We start from the raw sequence: 10,088 nt of genomic DNA on the forward strand, positions 1-10,088 counted from the left end.
AGATCAAAACAAGTATTATTAAATAAGTAAATAAGTAATAAAACAGTAAAGAATATTAACTAAGTAAACAAGTAGAAAATCCACAATAACTAAAAATATTATAGGTACATTTTCTAAACCTAATCCCTGCTTGTGCCACAGCTCAGTGTCATTTGGTTTTCTAAAATACTTCAATTTCAATGTCTTTTGAACATATTGAACACTTCTTAGTTCAACGTGCACATAAGCAACAACAAGTAGGTTAGTACTATTTTAAATAGTAAGAACAACATTAGTCTGTCTTGTGAAGTAGTTTCATTCTACAACTAAAACAACCGCCAGTGATAATATAGATTTTTTTCTGCTTTTGGATGCTGAGTCATATGGTAGTTTTGGTGTCTGTGAACGTGACATTTGAAGATGAACTTCAGTGGAAAGTAGTTGCTTGCTGAATCATACATGACATCTCATCTTTTTCTTCTAAAACTCCATTTTGAGGGGAAATACGCCTATTTTTTCTCTAGAAAACATATTTTTGACTCATCAATTAAAGTATATATTCAACAGAAATTACACATTATAAACTTCAACAAGGTATTTTTATTAATGCACTGCTGTTAGATTGCATTGCATAATGTTATGCATGTCTAACCCTTGTAGTCTCTTATATTATTATATCATTATACCTACAAAACATGTGGAAAACCATGTTGAAAAAAAAATGTGTTTTAGTCTAGTATTTGATCTTCAAAGCTTATTTTTAATCAAGCGAAACAATAAAATTAGTTTTTGCATAGTTGAACAACAACAAAACAAGACAGATGTTTGCACTAGTAGCAAAAAAATTACATTTAATTAAAAAAAATACTTGAAACAAGTGGATTTAAATAAAAAAAACTAAAGAAAAACAGGTGAAATAATCTCAGCTGCTCCGGCAGTTTTCTCTAATATAAAAAAGAAAAAGATTTTAGAGTTGAATGTCTTAGAAACATGAATTTTCTACAGTTTTAAAGTAATGTTCAATACATAATAGATGTAATATGTTGTACTTCCTTCCACCAGGAGGTGCCAGTGTTCATGTTATGACCTTAGTGTTTGCAGTGGATACTCATAGGTGGCTGAATTTTAGGAAAGCTGTGCCAGTGATGCCGGGAGGAAAATCTAATAATAGTTAAATGTTCCAAACTGAAACATTGCTCAGAATTAAAGTAACATTTATTAAACTTATGTTTACAATATGACTTGTCGGCAATCTGTGACGGTTATGTTGGGCATCATTAGAGGCCCGTTCATCCCTCCATCCCTCCATCTATCTGTTTATTCATCCATCCGTCCTGTTCGGAGGCAGAGAGCGCCGTCGGCCTCCTCAGCCAATCAGAAACCAGGAGATTAGCTGCTCTTAAGTGCAGATAACGCAGCAGCAGATGCTCGGCTGCCAATCACGTTCGCCCGTATACTCTTTTAAATTTGTGCCTGGACGTCACATCCATCATGTCATTCACTCAGTAATGGAGCTTGATTTAGATATTTTATTTGAAATTTTACAGCAGTAAAAGGAAGGAATTGTGTGTGTGTGTGTGTGTGTGTGTACGGTGTTGGTGAGGTCACACTTCCTCTTCCTGTGACGTGTTGAGCACGTTGAAGGGTTTTTAAAGTGAGTGTAATTGTTTCACTTCTGCACATAAAACACAGAAAGAATCCGTCATGAGTCATGATGACAGTTACAGTTTAAACCCAAGAAGAAGAAGAATTAGGATGCTCTCAATATAAACAGTCAGGAAAACAGCAGACGGCCATGTTGGTCCTGTTAGTGTATGTTACATTGTATTTACTGTCTTTTATTGTATTGTCTTTTACTGTCATTTACTGCCTCGTACCATCTTTACGTCACTGAGATGTCTTACTGTCCTGTACTGTCATTTTCTGTCTTTTACTTTACTGAGCTGTCTTCTGTTGTCCTCCACTGTCATTTACTGCCTTCTATTGTATTTCTACTGCCCTGTACTGTCTTTTACTTCAAAGAACAGTCTTTTACTCTTCATTTACTGTCTTGTACTGTACTGAACTGTCATGTAATGTCCTCCACTGTCTTATACTTTACTATGATGTCCTGTACTGTCCTTTCCTGTCTTCTACTGGACTTTACTAACCTGTACTGTCCTGTTTTTTGTACTTCACTGTCCTCTGCTGTCATTTTCTGTCCTCTATTGTCCTCTAATGAACTGATGTACTAGTATTTATTGTCCTCCACTGCTCTCTAATGTCTTATACTCTACTATTGCAGCATCCCCCTGGTCTGTCCTCTCCTGTCCTATTCTGTACTCCACCAGTGGACACAGCAGTGTTTCATGGGAGTTCTGTTTCTCTGTGCGAAACAGAACAGAAGTTCCTTTAAGAGCCAAATATTATTCTTGGCTCGGCGCCCGTCGTGTACTAGATGTTTTGAAACTGCTTTGAATTTCAACCTCAACTATGAGCTGAAAGAAAACTTCTTTTGGGATTTAAATTATTTTGAATATGTATCGTAGATTATTTCTTTCTGCTGGTGGTTTCAGCCACATGCCGGATTATTGGAGTAACCCTGTGAATAATGTTGGCAGCGAATGTGTTGCAGCTGCACAATATGAAGAAGTGCTGGAGAAAAAACTATGCGCTGGAGAAAAAAACTATGCGCTGGCAGCGTTTCATTTCCCTGGAACTGTGTGCAGCTACTGCAAAATAGTCAATGCAGGAAAGGAACGACTTCCCAGAAACCCTATTAGTAATGTTCTGTGCCACATTTTCCATGAAACCGGTTGGTTTTCTCCTCCTTCTATCTTGTTATTTATTAATAGTGATGTTTTCCAAAAATATCTGCAGGTGTTTTCTTTAGTTTGCAGAGATCGGCGGCTCCCTTTTTCGTCTCTCTTCTGCAATGTGAAGCAATCCATCAGGTTTCCTGCCAACAGCAACCTGCTGCATGCAGCGCATGAGGCAGCTCAAGGCTCCACAACGCCGGTGTCAACCTTTAAACCTTTATTCTGTTTAGCATGTTCAGTGTGCCATCAGTTAACCATACAGAACGCCAACCAGCCTGCAAAACAGATGTAATGTTGGAAAATACCAAAACCTCAGAACCATAATCTTTTTAGTGTTGCATCTTCCACTGAGTACATTGACAATTAGATGAATAATTCACTCCCACACACTGTTTCTCCCCTTTACCAAGACTCACTCCTGATTTAATTAAACTTCAAACATCATTTTGCACATTTATTTAAACTTTGATGATGTTTTAACAGATTGGTTCTGTGTTTTCTTTTTAACAAAGCTGGTCTGTGCAGCAGAGTTTCTTAAAGCAGGCCCAGTCTACAGGTATACAATCATTTTAAAATGAAACTCTGTCCACACTAGAACGCAGAAACGACTCCAAACGCTAGCCGGGCCTGTAGGTGGCGTTAAAAAACGTCAACCGTAACTCAATCACCAGAGAAGAAGAGTCTGAGCGTGCTCAGTGAGCTTATTTTCCTTTTGGCGGTGTTAGCGACTAATAAAGCATTAGCTAATTATGTCTTTATTTGTACAAATGTTACATCTGGTGCTATGGTTGAAGACAAAAGTCGACTCATACGAGGTGGAGCTGCTGCTCAGAGTCACTTTACAATACAAGGCGATGAAAGCCAAAGAAAAGGTTTATTAATCGCTTGTTATACGAAATATTCAGACGATCTCGTGACTTTCCAGGAACAGAATTCTGCCAATGAAGACTCTGAGAAGGTGGGGAAAGAGTTTCCGAAGCATGTCTTTGTTTAGTTTAACATATATCTGTCTGCGTGTAGACGGGGCCTTCGTCTGAATAATACAATCAGATATTTCAACGTAAACAGTCAAACTCTGTCTTTGCAGGCGGAGGTACTTCGTCTGCAGGTCTGAGGGTTGATATCACTTCCTCTGTGACGTCGGTGGTGTTTCAAACCTACTGAACGATACGCAGGAGGCCTTCTGGTGGGTTTCCCCGTGCGTTGCACCAAATGAATCCTCCCGCTGAATATGAGCAGCAAGAACATCAGTCCTGTGGAGAATATGAATTCAGACGAGATCTTATTCTCGCACATTTAGACCGATGACGAGAGTCTGCATCTATTATTAAAACCCATATTTTAATATCTACAATGCCGGTGAGTTTATTTATTTATTTTGAAATCAGTTTTTGAGTTATGAGACGGATTAATAAGAGACAAAGAAGAGTGCATGTAATTGTAAAACGTTATTCTTTTGTACAGAGCATCGATACAGGACTGAGGGACGGAGGCTCGGCTCTTTGTTTTTTTGCACACGTTGCCATGGAAACCAGCCCAGCAGCCAACCAGCTGCTGCCCCCCCCCCCCCCCCCCCCCACACACACACACTCCTCCTCCATCTTTTTACACACACGACCCCCCCCCCCCCCCCCGTCTTCTCTGCACATTCATATTGCATACCAGCACATGGATTACTATAAACCCACCACTCAGTGTTTTTACAGTCTCACACACACACACACACACACACACACACACACACACACACACACACCTTCTAGCTGATAACCACACACACACCTTTGCATGCACAGAGGTGATGCATTACTAAACTGTGACACGGCTGTGCAGCAGTTGACGATACGGAGCAGAGACACAGCAGGAAATGAGTCGGCTTATTTGAGAGCAGAAAGATAACCGCAACATTTAAATACGACAAAGTGTAGAAAATGTAATTTACCCGCCAGGAGCAGGTTGAGTTTTTAATTTGAATCTTGTCAGGTGACAAAAAAACAGGCCAGTTCATGAGCAGAGAAACACACATTAAGTGGAAAATATACTGTGTGCGTATACACACACACACGTGCACACAAATAGAGCGTGATGATTGTCTTCTGTTAAACATCTGGACGGTCTTCACCGAGTGGAAACCGGAGAAATAAGAAAGAATGAAGTGTTTGAGATACATAAATAACTCTTATTGAAGTACACAGGTCCTCTACTCAAGTAAAACACAAACTACATTAGTATTATCACAAAGCAACAAAAGTAAAAGTACTCATCATGCACAATGCGTCATAAATACAGTATATTTAATATGATCTGGATTGTCAATAGTGTCAGTAGATACAGTATTTTTATGTGAAAAACTAAAGTAAATGTAGCTTTTCTGCTTTCATTTGAAATGTTATTTCATATTTTAAGTTAAGAAATACTTTGAAAAGTATTTAAATCATCACATTCATAGATACTAGTACTTACGTAAGGTGTATATATTGTAGTACCTCTGATTATATGTGTACTCTTCAAGCTTTAGAGTCCAATAGTAGAGGCTCATAATATAAAGTTCTGTCAGTCTAAACAATTAGGCGATTGTCAGATTCATCAGCTCTTTTATTCGAGAACAATGGCCGACATTTTGTAGTTCCAGCTTTCTGATGATTTGCATCTTTTTTTATCTAATTCTGGTTTGAATATTTTCGGGGTTTTGGACTGTTGGTCAGATCAAACCAGTAATGTGAGTAAATGTGAGTTTCCATCCACTTGTTTTGATGCACATTTTCAATTTGTGCTGAGTCAAACAAAAGACTTCCAGTTTAGTTCAGACAGAAAGTTAACTTCGATGACGCTGACGCTCCGATATCTAATATTGAACGAAAGTTTAGGATCAGCCAGAAGCGTCTCGCAGTAGTTTGTTATTCGTGCAACGTGTCGTCTGTGACTCCAGAGAGGGTTTTAGATTTCCCTGACGCAGTGAGGAAGAGGAGTCTCATCGACCTTCCAGAGACGAACCCCCCCCGACCATCAACACGGGCCGGGTCTCACATTACTGACAGCCCTGCCCCTAAGGCCTAAGCACACACACACACACACGCACATGCACACGCACACACACACACACACACACACACACACACACACACACAGTGACAGGACGACATGAGATTATTGTTGGTGATAATCCACTCACTGACCGGGGGACGATCGGGTCAAACTCCAAAGGTGAACGTTAACTATAAGTATTTATTCTGCACAGCTTGAAGTACTGCATTTTGCTCAAGTATGGAGGGGAATATACTGTACAAATACTTTTTACTCCACTAAAATTTATGTGCCTGCTGTAGTTTATTTGCTTACTTTGCAGATTTATATTTTCACAGTCGGATAAACTCATAAAATATGTCTGTTGTTGATTCTAAAGAAACAGCTTTTAGCTTCATGACTCAATGGATTTAAAACATTATCGAAATAGTGTTTTAGAGGGTTTTTTCAACCTGCAGAGGAACATGTGATCCTTTAATTAGACTCATCGATCAGTCGAATTAAATTGACAGATCTGTAAAACTGAGTTTCTCCACAAAGAGTCCAACAAAAGCATCGCTTTAAATCTTGTGTTTCACCAGAGATGTGCTCAGAAGTTTCTTTAAAATAAGTTATTCAGCATGAAAAAGCGTTAAAATTACTTATCGACTGAAGACATCTTAGTGGACGAAGAACAAAACGACCGATTATTCGACTAAGAGACGGCAGACCGATCGTCAACTCATCATAAAGCATTAAAGTCCTCAAACCCTTTTAAAGGAGTCAAGTTTAAAAACATCCAAATTTTGTGTTTTCTCTTGTGATGTACCTGTGAATATGACAGGATCGTCGTGATATAATCAGCTCATTGTCTCTGATTGTAATTCTAAATGTTCTTATTAATGCATTCACACATACGCACCAGGTCACTCTCTCACAATCTTCTGAATACTTTCTGTTCTTTTACCGAAGTCCATTATCAATTTTCCATTTTGGTGTCATTAATTACGGGTCGTCAGATTCAGATGAGGCTGATAACAACATCTGGGATCAATTTAGTCTCTGATTAAAACTGTGGTACAGGTCGGTCAACGTCTCCTGATATGACGGATACGAGACGCTTTGATTGATGACACACCGCATGAACCACACAGATCAATATGACACCGGAGGGCGAAGGAAAAAATGTAACCTGGAGTCAGTTCCTGTTAGAAATGTCAATGCAATTTCACCCAAGTGTGCAGATCCAGTGTCAGTGTTTTTAGGGCTCGAGGTGAGATTTGATGTACCTTAAAAACCCCAATACTTCCTCCACCTGCACCGATGCAACAAATACAGACAATTTTGCGTTTTCCTATATCCTTTAGAGACAGCTGATTAGCTGTTGAGCTGATTAGCTGTTGAGCTAAAGCTCCAGCACATTTACAATCCTCACACTTGAGCGTGGAGGAAGTTGAAGGCGTGCTCGCCGAGCAAAGGGACGAGTCCTTAAGGAGACGGCGAGCCAGCTCGGGTTATTACAATCCATATTTTTAAAGAACATCTTTCAGGGTTTCTGTGGCGTTCAGTGTCTCGTGTTCTAAATCAGCATTTAATACATTTTTCTACTGTTTTCTACCTCTCCCATTTCAAACACAACTGTTCTCTCAGGAAGCTGTCAAGTCCTCATGTGGATCTAAGAATATCTTCACTTTACACGAAGGGAGGAAATTGAATCTTTTTTTATCACAAATCATATCAAACGCTGAAGCTCCAGCTCTATCTAGTCTCCAGCTGCTCCGTGTTGAGAAGCTCTGGTGCAAATCCAGTTAATTTAGCACAAGTATCAAACTCTGCAGGCTCACTGAAAGCCAATTACTGGTTTTCTATTGTTTTTTTTTGCATGAATATATTAAATATTACAGTTCCTAAAAGTAGTTCCATTGTTCCATTTCGTGTCTTTTTACCTTCGCTTTGCTTCTGCGTGAAGAAGCTGAGATGGAGGTGCAAAAACATTGAAATTGCAAAGTGAGAAAAAAACTTGTGTGGGTCTTTTTTTTTAGCATTTCCTGTGTCGGATCATTCAGTGTGAATTTTCCACGTAGGCAGACTGCTCGGGCAACTCCTAATTATACATTTCCTTGTCTTTAAAAAATTGCCCCCCCCCCCCCTGCCGCCCACCCGCAGCAGCACTCGAAACACACTTCTTTCTTCCCACACCGGTCCTGTTGTGTCCCAGTCCTCTGCTGTCTCTGCTCAAAGCAGCAATTTATTTCCAGTTTTTATCATTTCATCAATTCCCCCAATGATAACATCAATGAATGCATTACCTTTTGAAAGAGAGATGAAGGGAGCAGAAGAGAGATGAATTTATTCTCTCTCTCTCTCTCTCTCTCTCTACATATCAGATGTATGGCTCGCTCGGTCGATCCAGCCGTATGGAAATGGAGCTGAAGCAGATGGGAGGGAGTCCCACAGGCCGTCCAGATGACTAATGAATAATGAACAATAGAGAGGAAAGTGCTCCGTCGTATAAACAGAGGTGTGATGTTCCAGATAGGCCACCGTTCAGCCTGCGCTAAACATTAATCAATAGTGAATCGCATCTCTTCCCCTCTGAATCACACGGAGCGGTGGCATCAATTTGCCTCCACTCAGACGTCTATTAGCTTATCAAAAGCTCAGGCAGCGCATCATTTATGAGACATGCATTGCTGGATGCCAGATTGCGATCTGTTGATGCAGGGGGATACATGCATCTCTCTGTGCAATTCATTAGAAATAAAGACGGATTATTCCCAGAGGGTCGGGAGTGTGGAGAAGTTTGGACTGCAGGGGTGAAAATCAGTCAAAGTCTAAAAAACGCTGCTGCTGGTGATGCACTTTGGGAGCGTTACTTTGGACCCTTTTTAGAAATAAAAGTGTTTGTTTTTATCTTCCTGTGGATACAGGCCAAATGTGGAGGATCACATGGGGAAGATTTCCATTGCAGCTACTGAATTATGCAGCTTGCTCTTAGTCTGCTGTGAAACGGACAGTTTTACTGCTTGTTCCTCAGTGGAAAGACGACGAGGGGGTTCGTATCTGAGCTGCCTCTTTGAACTCCAACACACATACGTATACGTGTTACAAACGTGTAGATGCTGCTTTTAATTACATGTTGTGTGTAGAGAGACGGTGAAGACGGAGTCCAACACGTAACTGTATATGGACATCACGCACCATTCACCTTTACTGACTTACACCAGAAAGTTTAAACACACAAGAGCACAAAATAACAACTAACATCTGTCTTGGGCTCGGTTAACGTATCACGAGTCAATATCGTGATTATTTTACATATTTAGCTTCCGAACGTTTGATGGCTTTAAGTTTTGAAAATCACTGCACCTGTCCATCAAAGGGACATATTCTAGATATGCTGGGCATCATTTTGCATATGCAGTTAAAAGCTTAAAGCCTTTCTTATTTTGTTATATACATGTGTGTATATATATATATATATATATATATATATATATATATACTGTTCCCAAAGGTGAATACTTAGGACTGTGTATTATCATCATACAGGGGTTATGATGATAAGCTCATTCCTGCAGAAATAAAACTTACATCATTGCATATTTCCATCAGTTATATTGAAGAGTATGTGACAAGATTACACAAGTAATGGAACAACCCCCCTACAGCACAGCTCTTCTTCCTCTGACCTTCTACAATAAATACTACTCTCATTCAACTTTCACACCTCAAGTAAGTGTGAAACCTTTTTTTTTGTGTGCAATATTTGTGCTTTTTTTTGTTCTTTCTCGGGTTTTTTAATGCGCAAATAAAAAATGCACATAAAAGCAGACGGGGGGGAAGTAGCTACTCACTAAACAACTTCTTCTTCTGTTGTTGCTCATCTTTTTATTTATTATAGATGGATGATCAAAGCCGCCCCGGGCATGTGTCAACTTAACCACAGCCACTAAGGGCCCCTAAACAAGCACATTACAAATTATTTATATTTTATGTATGCATTCAAGTTTTATTATCCCTTATTTGCACAGTTGTTCTATATTTGTACTCGCTGCCAGAAGCAGTTCTGTTTCCATGACTATTGTTTCTGCAGCACATGTTTGTGACGCTGACTCTCCAGGTTTCATTTGAAGTATCGAAACATGTTCTAAACATTCTTGAGAGAAATGAAGCGACACTTCTTGATGTGGAAACCCGGCCGTTCCTTTACAAATGAAAGGTACAACACTATGTCATCAACATAGAGACGTGTGTCCTGAACATTCGTACATGAGCGACTTCTCCTCAGCCAGTGGAACTTGTCTC

The 10,088-nt window shown here is 39.6% G+C and overlaps 1 long non-coding RNA gene across 1 annotated transcript in view; it reads left to right on the forward strand.

Annotated features, from left to right (window-relative positions):
- The window catches only part of LOC142970879 (uncharacterized), a 36,662-nt gene that overhangs the window by 19,000 nt on the left and 7,574 nt on the right, over positions 1–10,088 (forward strand). The window contains exons 4-6 of the long non-coding RNA XR_012959310.1: positions 3,865–4,136; positions 4,242–5,981; positions 9,396–10,002. This is a non-coding gene — a long non-coding RNA (uncharacterized LOC142970879). The remainder of the gene's footprint in view (positions 1–3,864; positions 4,137–4,241; positions 5,982–9,395; positions 10,003–10,088) is intronic.

This window comes from Anarhichas minor, unplaced genomic scaffold (genome assembly GCF_050575085.1).
Source record: "Anarhichas minor isolate MPS153535 unplaced genomic scaffold, ASM5057508v1 ptg000045l, whole genome shotgun sequence".
NCBI lineage: Eukaryota > Metazoa > Chordata > Actinopteri > Perciformes > Anarhichadidae > Anarhichas > Anarhichas minor.